The sequence below is a fragment of the Pseudophryne corroboree genome, unplaced genomic scaffold, assembly GCF_028390025.1.
Source record: "Pseudophryne corroboree isolate aPseCor3 unplaced genomic scaffold, aPseCor3.hap2 scaffold_299, whole genome shotgun sequence".
Classification (NCBI taxonomy): domain Eukaryota; kingdom Metazoa; phylum Chordata; class Amphibia; order Anura; family Myobatrachidae; genus Pseudophryne; species Pseudophryne corroboree.
Genome location: NW_026969662.1, coordinates 29,208 through 49,715, shown reverse-complemented (window position 1 = coordinate 49,715; position 20,508 = coordinate 29,208). Strand labels below are relative to the sequence as shown.

The window sequence follows — 20,508 nt, the reverse complement described above, 5'->3', positions numbered from 1 at the left end:
CTGTGTGCTAATTAGATATCACCTTGTTTTCACATTAAACAGACTTCAACATGCGAAAGCAGCAAGGATGCAGTGGCGTTAATGTTTCCTGGTGTCAACCTGTATTATTTCAGTAGACATTGAAATGAGGATGCATCTTGCTGCCTTTCCAATGAAGCAAGTTTAATTTAGTAATAGGTGAAAAACCATCCCTACAAAGGTGTTAATCAGAGACTTGGCTTTGTGGACACTTTTCAGAGAACAAATTTGTTAGCATAAAAATAAAGCCAGAAAATGAAGAGCTGTTTAATCACTCAATTGGATTTTTTTGCCAGCATATTTCTTTTTCTCTGCAACCCACTGCTAAATTGTGCTTCCTAGCTGTTTTTATAAAATCACTGAATCAAATCTAACTCTGATTACATCAGAGAAGGCCAGGTACCCTACACCATAACAGGGGGTTTGAAATTTTGACTTGTCTACTTAAAGATCACCAAAATCTGATAACAAGGTCAATTACGTCCCTGGGTAGGATTGAACCACCAACCTTTTGGTTAATAACCATACACACTAACTGATTGCGCCACAGCGACACTTTGCAAAAGTACATACTGACAAAGGCTAATAAGCATTCATCTAGAACGCTTCCTAGAAACATTTTAAAAAGTCAATAATGTGGAGAGTTTTTGTAAGATGTTTCTTCCATCAACCAATGAAGAAACACATTGGTACTTTCCCATGATAAGTGAGTGCTTCAGGACCTCTTGCACTTACATGTGCAGCAGAGTACTGTAATGGAAGCATGCTGGGTCCATAACCCAGAGGTAGGCAGATTGAAACTATCCTCTGCTATATGCATTTTTTTTTTGTTAATTAAAGTAATCCAAAACTGGGATTGATATTTTTGCTCTTTTATTTTTACTTAAAGTACAATAACTTTTACCATTTTAATTTGTTTTAATAGTATATTGACAGTATTGTTTTCTTTCAAAAATCCAATTAATTTTCTTTACCCGATTATTAAAATGGTAATTGACAAAAACAAACTACATTGTCACCAGAAGAGCAATACAAAATGTACAAGTGATATATTAAAATCATCTTTCCAGCTTGAATTTCAATGATGCATTGGGGCAACGATTTTGTGAGAAACATCTTCACCCTTAAATAAAGATTTTCTTAATTCCTTACCTGTGTGCTAATTAGATATAACCTTGTTTTCACATTAAACAGACTTCCACATGAGAAAGCAGCAAGTTTGCAGTGGCGTTAATGTTTCCTGGTGTCAACCTGTATTATTTCTGTAGATATTGAAATGAGGATGCATCTTGCTGCCTTTCCAATGAAGCAAGTTTAATTTAGTAATAGGTGAAAAACCATCCCTACAAAGGTGTTAATCAGAGACTTGGCTTTGTGGACACTTTTCACAGAACAAATTTGTTAGCATAAAAATAAAGCCAGAAAATGAAGAGCTGTTTAATCACTCAATTGGATTTTTTTGCCAGCATATTTCTTTTTCTCTGCAACCCACTGCTAAATTGTGCTTCCTAGCTGTTTTTTATAAAATCACTGAATCAAATCTAACTCTGATTACATCAGAGAAGGCCAGGTACCCTACACCATAAGAGGGGGTTTGAAATTTTTACTTGTCTACATAAAGATCACCAAAATCTGATAACAAGGTCAATTACGTCCCTGGGTGGGATTGAACCACCAACTTTTTGGTTAATAGCCTTACACACTAACTGATTGCGCCACAGCGACACTTTGCAAAAGCATATACTGAAAAAGGCTAATAAGCATTCATCTAGAACGTTTCCTAGAAACATTTTAAAAAGTCAATAATGTGGAGAGTTTTTGTAAGATGTTTCTTCCATCAACCAATGAAGAAACACATTGGTACTTTCCCATGATGAGTGAGTGCTTCAGGATCTCTTGCACTTACATGTGCAGCAGAGTACTGTAATGGAAGCATGCTGGGTCCATAACCCAGAGGTAGGCAGATTGAAACTATCCTCTGCTATATGCATTTTTTTTGTTAATTAAAGTAATCCAAAACTGGGATTGACATTTTTGCTCTTTTATTTTTACTTAAAGTACAATAACTTTTACCATTTTAATTTGTTTTAATAGTATATTGACAGTATTGTTTTCTTTCAAAAATTCACTTAATTTTCTTTTCTGTGTGCTAATTAGATAGCACCTTGTTTTCACATTAAATAGACTTCCACATGAGAAAGCAGCAAGGATGCAGTGGCGTTAATGTTTCCTGGTGGTAGTGGGGGACTGTGTTTGTGCTTTCCTCTGGTCAGCTCTGGTAAAAGTCAGATTTCTTTGTCTCAGATCTTCCTCTAGCCTTGTTCTTCTTTCGAGAGTTCCCTTGTGCTGCCTCAGTTGGATCTCCTTCACTTGACAGGGGCGTACCCGAGCAGCGACCCTCCCCAGCACTAGCCCAACTCCTACTTACCTGATAGGTGAGATACTATGATCATGAAGGTGCTTCTCCCAGGGCAAGGCTCACCCATTGCACTCTGGGTGTGCTGCTCCTGCGATTTCCCCAAATGTGGGAAACTTGACTGCATAATTTGTGTTTCCCCTGGTCGGCTCTCGTATAATTCAGATCTCTTTGTCTCAGGTCTCTCTCCAGCCTAGTTTGCTGTCTGTTTCCACTTCTCTTTTCTTAAACCGCTCCCTTCTATGTCCTTGCGCACCTTAATTAAATCTAACTCTGATTACGTCAGAGAAGGCCAGGTACCCTACACCATAAGAGGGGGTTTGAAATTTTGACTTGTCTACTTAAAGATCACCAAAATCTGATCACAAGGTCAATTACATCACTGGGTGGGAACCTTTTGGTTAATAGCCCATGTAAGTGCAAGAGATCCTGAAGCACTCACTCATCATGGGAAAGTACCAATGTGTTTCTTACAAAAATTCTCCAGATTATTGACTTTTTAAAGTTTTTCTAGGAAACGTTCTAGATGAATGCTTATTAGCCTTTGTCAGTATGTACTTTTGCAAAGTGTCGCTGTGGCGCAATCAGTCAGTGTGTATGGCTATTAACCTAAAGGTTGGTGATTCAATCCCACCCAGGGACGTAATTGACCTTGTTATCAGATTTTGGTGATCTTTAAGTAGACAAGTCAAAATTTCAAACCCCCTCTTATGGTGTAGGGTACCCGGCCTTCTCTGATGTAATCAGAGTTAGATTTGATTAAGTGATTTTATAAAAAACAGCTAGGAAGCACAATTTAGCAGTGGGTTGCAGAGAAAAAAAATTATGCTGGCAGAAAAGTCCAATTGAGTGATTAAACAGCTCTTCATTTTCTGATTTTATGTTTATGCTAACAAATTTGCTCTCTGAAAAGTGTCCACAAAGCCAAGTCTCTGATTAACACCTTTGTAGGAATGATTATCCACCTATTACTGAATTAAACTTGCTTCATTGGAAAGGAAGCAAGATGCATCCTCATTTCAATGTCTACTGAAATAATACAGGTTGACACCAGGAAACATAAACGTCACTGCATCCTTGCTGCTTCCTCATGGGGAAGTCTGTTTAATGTGAAAACAAGGTGATATCTAATCAGCACACAGGTAAGGAATTAAGAAAATCTTTCTTTATGGGTGAAGATGTTTCTCACAAAATTGTTGCACCAAGGCATCATTGAAATTAAAGCTGGAAAGATGATTTTAATATATCACTTGTATATTTTGTACTGCTCTTCTGGTGACAATGTAGTTTGTTTTTGTCAATTACCATTTTAATAATAGGGTAAAGAAAATTAAGTGGATTTTTGAAAGAAAACAATACTGTCAATATACTATTAAAACAAATTAAAATGGTAAAAGTTATTGTACTTTAAGTAAAAATAAAAGAGCAAAAATATCAATCCCAGTTTTGGATTACTTTAATTAACAAAAAACAATGCATATAGCAGAGGATAGTTTCAATCTGCCTACCTCTGGGTTATGGACCCAGCATGCTTCCATTACAGTACTCTGCTGCACATGTAAGTGCAAGAGATCCTGAAGCACTCACTCATCATGGGAAAGTACCAATGTGTTTCTTCATTGGTTGATGGAAGAAACATCTTACAAAAACTCTCCAGATTATTGACTTTTTAAAGTTTTTCTAGGAAACGTTCTAGATGAATGCTTATTAGCCTTTGTCAGTATGTACTTTCGCAAAGTGTCTCTGAGGCACAAACAGTTAGCGTGTTCAGTTGTTAACCAAAAGGTTGGTGGTTCAATCCCACCTAGGGACGTAATTGACCTTGTTATCAGATTTTGGTGATCTTTAAGTAGACAAGTCAAAATTTCGAAAACCCCTGTTATGGTGTAGGGTACCTGGCCTTCTCTGATGTAATCAGAGTTAGATTTGATTAAGTGATTTTATAAAAAAAACAGCCACGAAGCACAATTTAGCAGTGGGTTGCAGAGAAAAAGAAATATGCTGGCAGAAAAATCCAATTGAGTGATTAAACAGCTCTTCATTTTCTGGCTTTATTTTTATGCTAACAAATTTGTGCTCTGAAAAGTGTCCACAAAGCCAAGTATCTTATTAACACCTTTGTAGGGATGGTTTTTCACCTATTATTAAATTAAACTTGCTTCATTGGAAAGGCAGCAAGTGATGTCATCCAAGCAGTGGGTCAAGGTTGGCTTCAAACCTCGTCTGCTTATGAAAAGAGAAAAGGGGTATGCAGGGCATGGCGGCCTTTTGCGGTGCTTGGATGACCCCTAGTTCGCATTAAATAATGCAGTCGAGTTTCCCACATTTGGGGAAATCACAGGGGTCAGCATACCCAGAATGCAATGAATGAACCGCACCCTGGGAGAACAGTCTTCATGACCATGGTATCTCCTATGCAAAATAAGTATGATTTGGGATAGGGCTGGGGAGGGCCGCTGCTCAGGCACATCTCTGTCAAGTAAAGGAGATTCAACTGAGGCAGCACAAGGGAACTCTCATCTGGGGACAACAACTGCAGGGAGAACACATATTTTCAGATGAACATGGGAGGGCAGAAGGCTGCCTAATACTGAAGCACCCCCAAACAACAAACCAAATGCAACAACTAGTGCAAGCATTCCTGGGGGAAGGCCTGCAGCAGATGGATTTGCATATGGCGATGTCATCCAAGCAGTGGGTCAAAGTTGGCTTCAACCCTCGTCTGCATATGAAAAGAGAAAAGGGGCGTGCAGGGCATGGCGGCCTTTTGCGGCACTTGGATGACCCCTAGTTCGCATTAAACACCTCCACCCTCTGTCGGTGTGGGGCTCATGTTGGCTATGCCCCAGCCCCTGAAGGATTCAAGCTGATTTCTTGCAGCAGCTGGGCACTGTAACAGCTCCAGAGCTGCTCTGTAAGGCAAGTAAAAGGGTGTGGGCCCTGCAGCACTACCTGTAGTTCGCATTGTGCAAGACCCCTAGTTCGCATTAAACACCCCCACCCTCCTTCGGTGTGGGGCTCATGTTGGCCATGCCCCAGCCCCTGAAGCATTCACGCTGATTTCTTGCAGCAGCTGGGCACTGTAACAGCTCAAGAGCTGCTCTGTAAGGCAAGTAAAAGGGTGTGGGCCCTGCAGCACTACCTGTAGTTTGCATTGTGCATTGGAAGGCACAAAGTAAGCAGACGGGAGGAGAAGTCAGGATAGTGCACAAGGGTATAGACGGGAGGGGATCAAGAAAAAAGAAGTGGAAACAGACAGCAAACTAGGCTTCCAATGCACAATGCAAACTACAGGTAGTGCTGCAGGGCCCACACCCTTTTACTTGCCTTACAGAGCAGCTCTGGAGCTGTTTAATCACTCAATTGGATTTTTCTGCCAGCATAATTTTTCTCTTACGTCCTAGAGGATGCTGGGGACTCCGTAAGGACCATGGGGGATAGACGGGCTCCGCAGGAGACATGGGCACTTTAAGAAAGACTTTAGATCTGGGTGTGCACTGGCTCCTCCCTCTATGCCCCTCCTCCAGACCTCAGTTTACTACTGTGCCCAGAGGAGACTGGGTGCTTTTCAGGGAGCTCTCCTGAGTTTCCTGACAGAAAGTATATTTGTTAGATTTTTTTATTTTCAGGGAGCCTGCTGGCAACAGACTCCCTGCATCGAGGGGCGGAGGGGAGAGATGCACACCTACTTCTGTGAGTTGATAGGCTCTGCTTCTTAGGCTACTGTACAGCATTAGCTCCAGAGGGATCGGTACGCAGGTCTCACCCTCGCCGTCCGTCCCAGAGCCGCGCCGCCGTCCCCCTCGCAGAGCCGGAAGATAGAAGCCGGGTGAGTATGAGAAGAAAAGAAGACTTCAGAGGCGGCGGAAGACTTCATGATCTTCACTGAGGTAACGCACAGCAGTAAAGCTGTGCTCCATTGCTCCCATACACCTCACACACGGCAGTCAGTGTAAGGGTGAAGGGCGCAGGGGGGACGCCCTGGGCAGCAATATAGACCTCTCTTTGGCAAAATAAATATATATGCAGCTAGGCACTGTATATATATATAAGAGCCCCCGCCATTTTTTTATGGGGGGGGCTATTTGAGCGGGACAGAAGCCCGTCGCTGAGGGGGTGGGGCTTCTCCCTCAGCACTCCCCAGCGCCATTTTCTCCACAGCACCGCTGAGGGGAAGCTCCATGGACTCTCCCCTGCTTATACCACGGTAGAAAGAGGGTCTTAAAGAAGAGGGGGCACATAATTAGGCGCATATATATATGGAAATACAGCGCTACTGGGTAAACATAAAATGATTGTGTTTTTTTCCTGGGTCATATAGCGCTGGGGTGTGTGCTGGCATACTTTCTCTCTCTGTCTCTCCAAAGGGCCTTGTTGGGGAACTGTCCTCAGATAAGAGGATTCCCTGAGTGTATGGTGTGTCGGTACACGTGTGTCGACATGTCTGAGGTAGAAGGCTCTCCTAGAGAGGAGCAGGAGCAAATTAATGTGGTGTCTCCATCGACAACGCCGACACCTGACTGGATGGATATGTGGAATGTTTTAAGTGCTAATGTAAACTTATTACACAAGAGATTAGACAAAGCTGAAGCTAGGGAACAGTCAGGGAGTCAACCCATGCCTGTCCCTATGTCGCAGGGACCTTCGGGGTCTCAAAAGCGCCCACTATCCCAAATAGTTGACACAGATACCGACACAGATTCTGACTCCAGTGTCGACTACGATGATGCAAAGTTACAACCAAAATTGGCTAAATGTATTCGATATATGATTATTGCAATAAAAGATGTTTTGCACATCACAGAGTCCCCTGTCCCTGACACGAGGGTACACATGTATAAGGGAAAGAAACCTGAGATAACCTTTCCCCCCTCACATGAGTTGAACGAATTATGTGAAAAAGCTTGGGAATCTCCAGACAAAAAGCTGCAGATTCCCAAAAGGATTCTTATGGCGTATCCTTTCCCGCCAATGGACAGGATACGGTGGGAATCCTCCCCTAGGGTGGATAAAGCATTGACACGCTTATCCAAAAAGGTAGCGCTGCCATCCCAGGATACGGCTACCATCAGGGACCCTGCTGACCGCAAGCAGGAGGTTACCCTAAAGTCCATTTACACACATTCTGGTACCTTACTCAGACCGGCAATTGCGTCGGCCGAGGTTGTAGCGCGGTGGCAGCATGGACAGATACCTTATCAGCAGAGATTGAGACCCTAGATAAGGATGCTATGTTATTGACCATAGGGCATATAAAAGATGCTGTCCTATATATGAGAGATGCTCAAAGTGACATTAGTCTACTGGGTTCTAGAATAAACGCTATGTCGATTTCTGCTAGACGAGTCCTATGGACCCGGCAATGGACAGGTGATGCCGACTCAAAAAGGCATATGGAGGTTTTACCTTACAGGTGTGAGGAATTGTTTGGGGAAGGTCTCTCGGACCTTGTCTCCACAGCTACAGCTGGTAAATCAAATTTTTTGCCTTATATTCCCTCACAGCCTAAGAAAGCACCACATTATCAAATGCAGTCCTTTCGATCACAGAGAAACAAGAAAGTACGAGGTGCGTCCTTTCTTGCCAGAGGTAAGGGCAGAGGGAAGAAGCTGCACAACACAGCTAGTTCCCAGGAACAGAAGTCCTCCCCGGCCTCTACAAAATCCACCGCATGACGCTGGGGCTCCGCTAAAGGAGTCCGCCCAGTTGGGGGCACGTCTTCGTGTTTTCAGCCACATCTGGGTTCATTCGCAGGTGGATCCCTAGGCAATAGAAATTGTTTCTCAGGGTTACAAGCTGAAATTCGAAGAGGTGCCTCCTCGCCGGTTTTTCAAATCGGCCCTACCATCTTCTCCCCAGGAAAGGGAGATAGTGTTAAATGCAATTCACAAATTGTATCTTCAACAGGTGGTGGTCAAGGTTCCCCTGCTTCAACAAGGAAAGGGAAATTATTCGACCCTGTTTGTAGTCCCAAAACCGGACGGTTTGGTCAGACCCATATTAAATTTAAAATCCCTGAACCTATACTTGAAAAGGTTCAAGTTCAAGATGGAATCGCTAAGAGCGGTCATCGCCAGCCTAGAAGGGGGGGATTTTATGATATCTCTGGACATAAAGGATGCATACCTTCATGTACTCATTTATCCACCTCATCAGGCGTACCTAAGATTTGCGGTACAGTATTGTCATTACCAATTTCAGACGTTGCCGTTTGGTCTCTCCAGAATTTTCTCCGAGAATTTTCACCAAGGTAATGACGGAAATTATGGTGCTCCTGCGAAAGCAAGGTGTCACAATTATCCCGTACTTGAACGATCTCCTCATAAAAGCGAGATCAAGAGAGCAGTTGCTGAACAGCGTATAACTTTCATTGAAGGTGTTACAGCAAAACGGCTGGATTCTCAATATCCCGAAGTCGCAGTTGGTTCCTACGACTCGTCTGACTTTGCTTGGGCATTATTCTGGATACGGACCAGAAAAGGGTTTATCTTCCGATAGAAAAGGCCCAGGAACTCATGACTCTGGTCAGGAACCTATTGAAACCAAAACAGGTGTCAGTGCATCACTGCACTCGAGTCCTGGGAATGATGGTGGCATCATACGAGGCCATTCCCTTCGGCAGGTTCCATGCGAGGATCTTGCAATGGGACCTACTGGACAAGTGGTCCGGGTCACATCTACAGATTCATCAGTTGATCACCCTGTCCCCCAGGGCCAGGGTATCTCTCCTGTGGTGGCTGCAGAGTGCTCACCTTCTAGAGGGCCGCAGGTTCGGCATTCAGGACTGGATCCTGGTGACCACGAACGCGAGCCTCCGAGGTTGGGGAGCAGCCACACAGGGAAGAAATTTCCAAGGTCTTTGGTCAAGTCAGGAGACTTGTCTTCACATCAACATCCTGGAGCTAAGGGCCATATACAACGCCCTATGTCAAGCGGAGACCTTACTTCGCGACCAACCAGTTCTGATCCAGTCAGACAACGTCACCGCAGTAGTTCATGTAAACCGCCAAGGCGGCACAAGGAGCAGAGTGGCGATGGCGGAAGCCACCAGAATTCTTCGCTGGGCGGAGAATCATGTAAGCGCACTGTCAGCAGTGTTCATTCCGGGAGTGGACAACTGGGAAGCAGACTTCCTCAGCAGACACGACCTACATCCAGGAGAGTGGGGACTCCATCAGGAAGTCTTCGCACAGATTGCAAGTCGGTGGGGACTGTTCCAGATAGACATGATGGCGTCCCGCCTCAACAAAAAGCTACAGAGGTATTGCACCAGGTCAAGAGACCCTCAGGCAGTAGCTGTTTAAACAGCTCTTCATTTTCTGATTTTATGTTTATGCTAACAAATTTGCTCTCTGAAAAGTGTCCACAAAGCCAAGTCTCTGATTAACACCTTTGTAGGAATGGTTTTTCACCTATTACTGAATTAAACTTGCTTCATTGGAAAGGCAGCAAGATGCATCCCCATTTCAATGTCTACTGAAATAATACAGGTTGACACCAGGAAACATAAACGCCACTGCATCCTTGCTGCTTTCGCATGTGGAAGTCTGTTTAATGTGAAAACAAGGTGATATCTAATTAGCACACAGGTAAGGAATTAAGAAAATCTTTATTTAAGGGTGAAGGTGTTTCTCACAAAATCGTTGCCCCAATGCATCATTGAAATTCAAGCTGGAAAGATGATTTTAATATATCACTTGTACATTTTGTATTGCTCTTCTGGTGACAATGTAGTTTGTTTTTGTCAATTACCATTTTAATAATAGGGTAAAGAAAATTAAGTGGATTTTTGAAAGAAAACAATACTGTCAATATACTATTAAAACAAATTAAAATGGTAAAAGTTATTGTACTTTAAGTAAAAATAAAAGAGCAAAAATATCAATCCCAGTTTTGGATTACTTTAAAAAAAAAAAATGCATATAGCAGAGGATAGTTTCAATCTGCCTACCTCTGGGTTATGGGCCCAGCATGTTTCCATTGCAGTACTCTGCTGCACATGTAAGTGCAAGAGATCCTGAAGCACTCACTCATCATGGGAAAGTACCAATGTGTTTCTTCGTTGGTTGATGGAAGAAACATCTTACAAAAACTCTCCAGATTATTGACTTTTTAAAGTTTTTCTAGGAAACGTTCTAGATGAATGCTTATTAGCCTTTGTCAGTATGTATGTTTGTAAAGTGTCTCTGTGGCGCAATCGGTTAGTGTGTTTGGTTATTAATCAAAGGGTTGGTGGTTCAATCCCACCCAACGATGTAATTGAATTTGTTATCAGATTTTGGTGATCTTTAAGTAGACAAGTCAAAATTTCAAACCCCCTTCTTATGGTGTAGGGTACCTGGCCTACTCTGATGTAATCAGAGTTAGATTTGAATCAGTGATTTTATAAAAAAACAGCTAGGAAGCACAATTTAGCAGTGGGTTGCAGAGAAAAAGAAATATGCTGGCAGAAAAATCCAATTGAGTGATTAAACAGCTCTTCATTTTCTGGCTTTATTTTTATGCTAACTAATTTGTTCTCTGAAAAGTGTCCACAAAGCCAAGTATCTGATTAACATATTTGTAGGGATGGTTTTTCACCTATTACTAAATTAAACTTGCTTCATTGGAAAGGCAGCAAGATGCATCCTCATTTCAATATCTACTGAAATAATACAGGTTGACACCAGGAAACATTAACGCCACTGCATCCTTGCTGCTTTCTCATGTGGAAGTCTGTTTAATGTGAAAACAAGGTGATATCTAATTAGCACACAGGTAAGGAATAAAGAAAATCTTTATTTAAGGGTGAAGATGTTTCTCACAAAATCGTTGCCCCAATGCATCATTGAAATTCAAGCTGGAAAGATGATTTTAATATATCACTTGTACATTTTGTATTGCTCTTCTGGTGACAATGTAGTTTGTTTTTGTCAATTACCATTTTAATAATCGGGTAAAGAAAATTAATTGGATTTTTGAAAGAAAACAACACTGTCAATATACTATTAAAACAAATTAAAATGGTAAAAGTTATTGTACTTTAAGTAAAAATAAAAGCTAAAATATCAATCCCAGTTTTGGATTACTTTAATGAACAAAAAAAAATGCATATAGCAAAGGATAGTTTCAATCTGCCTACCTCTGGGTTATGGGCCCAGCATGCTTCCATTGCAGTACTCTGCTGCACATGTAAGTGCAAGAGATCCTGAAGCACTCACTCATCATGGGAAAGTACCAATGTGTTTCTTCATTGGTTGCTGGAAGAAACATCTTACAAAAACTCTCCAGATTATTGACTTTTTAAAGTTTTTCTAGGAAACGTTCTAGATGAATGCTTATTAGTCTTTGTCAGTATGTACTTTTTGCAAAGTGTCTCTGTGGCGCAATCGGTTAGTGTGTTCAGCTATTAATCAAAAGGTTGGTGGTTCAATCCCATCCAGGGACGTAATTGACCTTGTCATCAAATTTTGGTAATATTTAAGTAGACAAGTCATATAGCAGAGGATAGTTTCAATCTGCCTACCTCTGGGTTATGGACCCAGCATGCTTCCATTACAGTACTCTGCTGCACATGTAAGTGCAAGAGATCCTGAAGCACTCACTCATCATGCGAAAGTACCAATGTGTTTCTTCATTGGTTGCTGGAAGAAACATCTTACAAAAACTCTCCAGATTATTGACTTTTTAAAGTTTTTCTAGGAATCGTTCTAGATGAATGCTTATTAGCCTTTGTCAGTATGTACTTTTGCAAAGTTTCGCTGTGGCGCAATCAGTTAGTGTGTACGGCTATTAACCAAAAGGTTGGTGGTTCAATCCCACCCAGGGACGTAATTGAACTTGTAATCAGATTTTGTTGATCTTTAAGTAGACAAGTCAAAATTTCGAAAACCCCTGTTATGGTGTAGGGTACCTGGCCTTCTCTGATGTAATCAGAGTTAGATTTGATTCATACTGTTAACTGGGTAGTATATCACAAGTTATACGGTGTGATTGGTGTGGCTGGTATGAATCTTGACCTTGGATTAACAAAAATCCTTTCCTCGAACTGTCTGTCTCCTCTGGGCACAGTTTCTCTAACTGAGGTATGGAGGAGGGGCATAGAGGGAGGAGCCAGTGCACACCCAGATCTAAAGTCTTTCTTAAAGTGCCCATGTCTGCTGCGGAGCCCGTCTATCCCCCATGGTCCTTACGGAGTCCCCATCATCCTCTACGGACTACGAGAAAAAAAAATTACCGGTAGGTTTAAAATGTTATTTTTTTCTCTGCAACCCACTGCTAAATTGTGCTTCCTAGCTGTTTTTTATAAAATCACTTAATTAAATCTAACTCTGATTACGTCAGAGAAGGCCAGGTACCCTACACCATAAGAGGGGGTTTGAAATTTTGACTTGTCTACTTAAAGATCACCAAAATCTGATGACAAGGTCAATTACATCCCTGGGTGGGATTGAACCACCAACCTTTTGGTTAATAGCCCATGTAAGTGCAAGAAATCCTGAAGCACTCACTCATCATGGGAAAGTACCAATGTGTTTCTTACAAAAATTCTCCAGATTATTGACTTTTTAAAGTTTTTCTAGGAAACGTTCTAGATGAATGATTATTAGCCTTTGTCAGTATTGACTTTTGCAAGGTGTCTCTGTGGCGCAATCGGTTAGCATGTTTGGCTATTAACCAAAAGGTTGGTGGTTCAATCCCACCCAGGGATGTAATTGACCTTGTAATCAGATTTTGGTGATCTTTAAGTAGACAAGTCAAAATTTCAAAAACCCCCCTTATGGTGTAGGGTACCTGGCCTTCTCTGATGTAATCAGAGTTAGATTTGATTAAGTGATTTTATAAAAAAACAGCTAGGAAGCACAATTTAGCAGTGGGTTGCAGAGAAAAAAAATATGCTGGCAGAAAAGTCCAATTGAGTGATTAAACAGCTCTTCATTTTCTGATTTTATGTTTATGCTAACAAATTTGCTCTCTGAAAAGTGTCCACAAAGCCAAGTCTCTGATTAACACCTTTGTAGGAATGGTTTTTCACCTATTACTGAAATAAACTTGCTTCATTGGAAAGGCATCAAAGATGCATCCTCATTTCAATGTCTACTGAAATAATACAGGTTGACACCAGGAAACGTCACTGCATCCTTGCTGCTTCCTCACGGGGAAGTCTGTTTAATGTGAAAACAAGGTGATATCTAATCAGCACACAGGTAAGGAATTAAGAAAATCTTTCTTTGTGGGTGAAGATGTTTCTCACAAATTGTTGTCCCAATGCATCATTGAAATTCAAGATGGAAGATGATTTTCATATATCACTTGTACATTTTGCATTGCTCTTCTGGTGACAATGTAGTTTGTTTTTGTCAATTACCATTTCAGTAATAGGGTAAAGAAAATTAAGTGGATTTTTTAAAGAAAACAATGCTGTCAATATACTATTAAAACAAATTAAAATGATAAAAGTTATTGTACTTTAAGTAAAAATAAAAGAGCCAAAATATCAATCCCAGTTTTTGATTACTTTAATTATAAAAAAAAAAATGCACATAGCAGAGGATAGTTTCGATCAATCGACCTCTGGGTTATGGGCCCAGCATGCTTCCATTGCACTACTCTGCTGCTCATGGAAGTGTAAGAGATCCTGAAGACTAAATTGATTAAAGGCCTAAAAGTACTGGACTATAAGGAAAGACTTACTAGGCTGAATATTTATACACTAGAAAAGAGGTGCCTAAGAGGAGATATTATTAATATCTTCAAATATGTAAAGATACATAACAAAGAGTTATCAGAGGAATTATTTATTAAAAGAACACGTGGTCACTCGCTGCGACTGGAGGAAAGTTCAGAACGCAATGGAGGAAAGGTTTCTTCACTGTTAGGGCAATCAGGATGTGGAATTCCCTGCCAGGGAAGGTGGTAATGGCGGACTCTGTAATTGGATTTAAAAAAGGAATGGATACATTTCTGAATGAAAAAGCTATCCAAGGTTATAATACTTAAAATATCAACATGGTTAATCCGGGGGTAACATGAGTTATAGTAGCTAACTAGTCATAAAACATTATTCAGCAAGTATGTAGAATCATCACAACTTAAAACAGGTTGAACACGATGGGCAATTTGCCTCTATTCAACCTCAAAAACTATGTTACTATATTACTATGTTATTGTAGTATACAGAACACCACAATGCAATGAGCAGTGATAGTGAGCACTGATGAGGATACTAGAACTGACACTGAGCAGCAAGATGCAGCACTGGACTATTAGTAATGTACTGTAGTATGCTGAGCACCACAATGCAGCACAAGACAATGATCAGTGATACTGAGCACTGATGAGGATACTACTGAGAACTGACACTGAGCAGGAGAGACACACTACTAGTATTACTGAGCAGCAATAAGTAACCACTGATACTGAGCACTGATATTGAGATTTCCACTGAGAGAACATAGCCACGTCCTCTCCGCTCTCTCTTCAATGCACGAGTAAAAATGGCAGCAACGCGCAGCTCTTTATATGGAATCCGAATCTCGCGAGAATCCGACAGCGGGATGATGACATTTTCCCTTGTTCAGGTTTTCCGAGTCAGGCGGGAACAACCGAGCCTGCCTCGGACCAGTGTAAACCACGTGGAGTTCGTGGGGAATTCGGTTCTCGGAGAACCGAACCCGCTCCTCTCTACCTTATACCCATCAATTTTTTTATTTTCAATCTAAGCCCCTGCAGTTTTCTGTAAGCATCTGCTTCGCTATGATGATCAACAAGTCACAAGGGCAAACACTCAGGGTTTGAGGCGTAGATCTTAGGACCAGCTGCTACAAGCATGGCAGAGGTGTCACTATCACTGGTGACACACAGAGAGGTGGCGAGGGAGATTGTAATGCAGTGCGCGCAGATAAGCAGCGCAATGGTAAAAAGGAGGCATGGTTTCATAGGTAGGGGCGTGGCCTGGTGGCCTGAATCTACATTTTGTTGCTCCGGGTGTCCCGGGGGTTGGGGGCTGCACCCGGGGACTAGTGTGTGAGCGGTGCTGGCTCCTGCACAGTGACAGGGCATGGCCACCCAGCATGACGCCTCCCTTCTTGACCATGCTGTAATTGCAGTCGCACTGCAGTTCAGCGTGATCATAAAAAATGGTGTAGGCTCCTGCTGGTGCAGACTGTATGTGCGCGCAGGAAGCCGCCACCATTTTTGTGATCACAGCGGCTGAATGTGATGTCATACAGCCGCTGTGACCACGCCCCCTGTGTCTCCTCCGTTGCAGACCCCATTTTGAAGCCTTGCCCCCGCACCGCTCCATCCCTGACTTGGAAATGGAGTGTTGCTGACCCACCTCTCCCCCCCTTCCCCACCCCGATTGACAGGCAGAGGCGATCACATTCTCTGCGGGGTGCCGCAGAAAATGCAGGCACATGCGTATGCTCTTAGCAATTTTTGCAGTTGGATCGCTTATTGTGATTGCAATCCAACCTGAATCAGGCCCTATTACCTATCACAATGCGCTGCGGGCAGTACAAAATTGGGTTAATATAGGAGAAAAACCCCCAGACCTGTGCTCCTTAACTGTACCTGGTGGCTAGTGGAGCGGCTGCCCAGTAATCAGTGTCCACCGCAGTGCGCACACGGCCCACCCCCTACGGCCTCGCTCCCCTTCATCAGCGGCCTCGTGATCCGGAAGGGTGGTGTGTGTGTGACTGACCTTAGGATGAAACCGGAGCCTCCGCTGCAGTGACCCAGCAACCAGGGCACGGGAGTATATAGCGCCGCTGGGAGTGATGAAGCTGCAGTAAAGATGTCTATTAGACCTAGCCTGCTGCAGCCCTTGTAGATTCTCATAAAACAAGTTCTTCTTTTCTTGTCAAAATTAATAGCTAAGAATAGGCTGCCTGAGGCAGGCCCCTGTTAATTGGCCTGCTACTGAAGGCACCAACTACAAACTGAGCTCCCTGTTCATGGAAGCGGGGTTATAGAGGAGAATGCACTGAGCTTCTTGGGAACAGTCAAAAGCTTTGAGCCGGTTGGTGCCTCAGATCAAGATCCTACTCTACACCCCAATGTGAATCCTTGTGGAGTCCAGTGTACCCCACAGAAGAAATTAATGTGTCACACCCATTGGCAGCAACCTTAGAATAGCTGCTGACGGGCACAATTGAGAAAGGAAGCGGGGGGGACATTTGAATCCAGCACATAGATGCAATTCAAATATGTAATTTGTACCTTCCTATTTTAAAATATAATGGATGAACCTCACCCTGTGAGAACAATCTTCATGATCAAGAGATCTAATATGTAAAATAAGTATGAGTTGGGATAGGGCTGGGGAGGGTGGCAGCTCGGGCAGCCCCTCCCCCGTCAAGTTAAGGAGATTCAACTGAGGAAGCACAAGGGAACTCTCGTCTGGGGACAACAACTGCAGGGAGACCACATCTTTTCAGATGAACATGGGATGGCGGAAGGCTGCCTAATACTGAAGCACCATCAAATATCAAACCATATCCAACAACTAGTAACAGCATTCCTGGGGGAAGGTCTGCAGCAGACGGATTTGCATACGGTGATGTCATCCAAGCAGTGGGCCAAAGTTGGCTGGAACCCTCATCTGCATATAAAAAGAGAAAAGGGGCATGCAGGGCATGGCGGCCTTTTGCAGTGCTTGGATGACCCCTAGTTCGCATTAAACACCCCCACCCTCCTTTGGTGTGGGGCTCATGTTGGCCATGCCCCATCCCCTGAAGCATTCATGCTGATTTCTTGCAGCAGCTGGGCACTGTAACAGCTCCAGAGCTGCTCTGTAAGGCAAGTAAAAGGGTGTGGGCCCTGCAGCACCACCTGTAGTTCGCATTGTGCGTTGGAAGGCACAAAGTAAGCAGACGGGAGGAGAAGTCAGGATAGTACACAAGGGCATCCTTTTCTCTTAGTCCGTAGAGGATGCTGGGGTCACATTAAGAACCATGGGGTATAGACGGGATCCGCAAGAGACATGGGCACTTTAAGACTTTCAAAGGGTGTGAACTGGCTCCTCCCTCTATGCCCCTCCTCCAGACTCCAGTTATAGGAACTGTGCCCAGGGAGACGGACATTTCGAGGAAAGGATTTATTGTTAAACTAAGGTGAGCATCTTACCAGCTCACACCTTAAGCATGCCGCAGAACGTGGCATTCAACAGAACACAAGCCAACGGCATGAACAATTGCAGCAAAAAGCTGACCAGAACCGTAACACAACATGTGTATAACCACAAGTAATAACTGCAGACACAGTATGGACTGGGACGGGTGCCCAGCATCCTCTACGTACTAAGAGAAAAGGATTTACCGGTAGGTATTAAAATCCTATTTTCTCATACGACCTAGAGGATGCTGGGGTCACATTAAGAACCATGGGGTTATACCAAAGCTCTTGAACGGGTGGGAGAGTGCGTACGACTCTGCAGCACCGAATGACCCAACTTGAGGTTATCATCAGCCAAGGTATCAAACTTGTAAAACTTAGCAAAAGTGTTTACTAAATAGCTGCTCGGCAAAGTTGCAATGCCGAGACTCCCCGACCAGCTGCCCAGGATGAACCCACCTTTCTAGTAGAATGGGTCTTCACCTAATTCAGTAACGGCAATCCTGCCGTGGAATGAGCATGCTGAATTTTACCACAGATCCAGCGCATAATGGTCTGCATGGAAGCAGGACACCCAATCATGTTGGGAGCATACAGGACAAACAGAGCCTCTGTTTTCCTAATCTGAACCGTTCTGGTGACATAAATTTTCAAAGTTCTGACCACAGCCAGAGACTTTGACTCAACGAAGGTGTCAGTGGCCAAAGGCACCATGTGGAAAGATGAACCACCTTCGGCAGAAATTGTTGACGTGTCCTCAATTCTGCTCTATCTTCATGAAAGATCAAATAAAGGCTCTTGTGATACTGCATGGTTTGTACTGTTTTCCATGTGCTCCCAGATCTTTCAAGCAAGTAGCATGGTCAAGAAAGTTCTGTTTGAAAAGAAACAAACATTTACTGTCATTGTTATGCAAATAAACTTACATTAAAGCTAACAAGAAAGCACACTCGTTCTGTCTTTAAACTGATAAAAGAAACCCCAATAATATGGGGCATGCAAAAATTGAGATAAAACTCAGTTTTGCTCCTCTCCACGGAAATCTTTAATAAAAGGCGAAATATTTGTTAGTTCTGAAGAGAAACCAGAGCATGACCAAGATTCCACCTGTCGCCTGAGTGCCATGCCAGCAGTTCTCATTCAGCTCAAAGTGAGCACCCAATTTGAATGAAAGAAAGCAGATTTCTCACCAGGCTTCCCGTTGCTATAAACATGGTTTGTACTCTTTTCCATGTGCTCCCAGATCTTTCAAACAATTAGTGTGGTCAAGAAAGTTCTGTTTGAAAAGAAACAAACATTTACTGTCATTTCTATGCAAATGAGCTTACATTAAAGCACACTCGTTCTATCTTTAAACCAATAAAATAAAACCCCAATAAGATGGGGCATGCAAAAATTGAGATAAAACTCAGTTTTGCTCCTCTCCACGGAAATCTTTAGTAAAAGGCGAAAGATTTGTTCGTTCTGAAGAGAAACCACAGCATGACCAAGATTCTACCTGTCGCCTGAGTGCCATGCCAGCAGTCCTCATTCAGCTCAAAGTGAGCACCCAATTTGAAAGAAAGAAAGCAGATTTCTCACCAGGCTTCCCCTTGCTATAAACATGGTTTGTACTCTTTTCCATGTGCTCCCAGATCTTTCAAGCAATTAGTATAGTCAAGAAAGTTCTGTTTGAAAAGAAACAAACATTTACTGTCATTTCTACGCAAATGAGCTTACATTAAAGCACACTCGTTCTATCTTTAAACTGATAAAAGAAACCCCAATAAGACGGGGCATGCAAAAATTGAGATAAAACTCAGTTTTGCTCCTCTCCACGGAAATCTTTAGTAAAAAGCAAAAGATTTGTTCGTTCTGAAGAACTAGCAGAAGGGAACTCTCAAAAGAAGAACAAGGCTCTGAAACAAAGAAATCTGACTTTTACCAGAGCTGACCAGAGGAAAACACAAACACAGTCCCCCACTACCACAAATAAAGCAGTCGAGTTTCCCACATTTGGGGAAATCACAGGGGTCAGCATACCCAGAATGCAATGAATGAACCTCACCCTGGGAGAATAATCTTCATGACCATGGTATCTCCTATGCAAAATAAGTATGATTTGGGATAGAGCTGGGGAGGGCCGCTGCTCAGGCACATCTCTGTCAAGTTAAGGAGATTCAACTGAGGCAGCACAAGGGAACTCTCATCTGGGGACAACAACTGCAGGGAGAACACATATTTTCAGATGAACATGGGAGGGCAGAAGGCTGCCTAATACTGAAGCACCCCCAAACAACAAACCAAATGCAACAACTAGTGCAAGCATTCCTGGGGGAAGGCCTGCCGCAGATGGATTTGCATATGGTGATGTCATCCAAGCAGTGGGTCAAAGTTGGCTTCAACCCTCGTCTGCATATGAAAACAGAAAAGGGGCGTGCAGGGCATGGTGGCCTTTTGCGGCGCTTGTCTGACCCCTAGTTTGCATTAAACACCTCCACCCTCCTTCGGTGTGGGGCTCATGTTGGCTATGCCCCAGCCCCTGAAGCATTCAAGCTGATTTTTCTCCCAAACGAAAGACACTAGAATGAAAATTTTAAAGCCTCCTGTTAGTGCTTCATCTACACGTTATAGCCCTGAATTTTCCAATGCCTATCTCTTTGCAAAAGAGAGATATCGGCAAGGAAAAGCTGTATTGTACCTTTGCATTTTTCTCCCAAACGAAAGACACTAGAATGAAAATTTTAAAGCCTCCTGTTAGTGCTTCATCTACACGTTATAGCCCTGAATTTTCCAATGCCTAGCTCTTTGCAAAAGAGAGATATTGGCAAGGAAAAGCTGTATTGTACCTTTGCATTTTTCTCCCAAACGAAAGACACTAGAATGAAAATTTTAAAGTCTACTGTTAGAGCTTCATCTACACGTTATAGCCCTGAATTTTCCAATGCCTAGCTCTTTGCAAAAGAGAGATATCGGCAAGGAAAAGCTGTATTGTACCT

General features: G+C 42.8%; 5 non-coding genes and 1 pseudogene across 5 annotated transcripts; 1 reads left to right on the top strand and 5 right to left on the bottom strand.

Moving 5' to 3' along the window:
- Positions 1–2,438: 2,438 nt before the first annotated feature.
- LOC135016347 (U1 spliceosomal RNA) lies at positions 2,439–2,601 on the top strand. Its single transcript, XR_010214481.1, has one exon. It is a non-coding gene; the product is annotated as a U1 spliceosomal RNA (small nuclear RNA).
- A 2,083-nt stretch (positions 2,602–4,684) lies between these two features.
- LOC135016465 (U1 spliceosomal RNA) lies at positions 4,685–4,863 on the bottom strand (annotated as a pseudogene).
- A 13,644-nt stretch (positions 4,864–18,507) lies between these two features.
- LOC135016508 (U5 spliceosomal RNA) lies at positions 18,508–18,623 on the bottom strand. The gene has a single exon (XR_010214593.1). It is a non-coding gene; the product is annotated as a U5 spliceosomal RNA (small nuclear RNA).
- Positions 18,624–18,898: 275 nt separating this feature from the next.
- Positions 18,899–19,014, bottom strand: LOC135016495 (U5 spliceosomal RNA). Its single transcript, XR_010214579.1, has one exon. It is a non-coding gene; the product is annotated as a U5 spliceosomal RNA (small nuclear RNA).
- Positions 19,015–19,288: 274 nt separating this feature from the next.
- Positions 19,289–19,404, bottom strand: LOC135016518 (U5 spliceosomal RNA). The gene has a single exon (XR_010214603.1). It is a non-coding gene; the product is annotated as a U5 spliceosomal RNA (small nuclear RNA).
- A 60-nt stretch (positions 19,405–19,464) lies between these two features.
- On the bottom strand, positions 19,465–19,628 carry LOC135016230 (U1 spliceosomal RNA). The gene has a single exon (XR_010214365.1). It is a non-coding gene; the product is annotated as a U1 spliceosomal RNA (small nuclear RNA).
- Between the last annotated feature and the right edge of the window lie 880 nt (positions 19,629–20,508).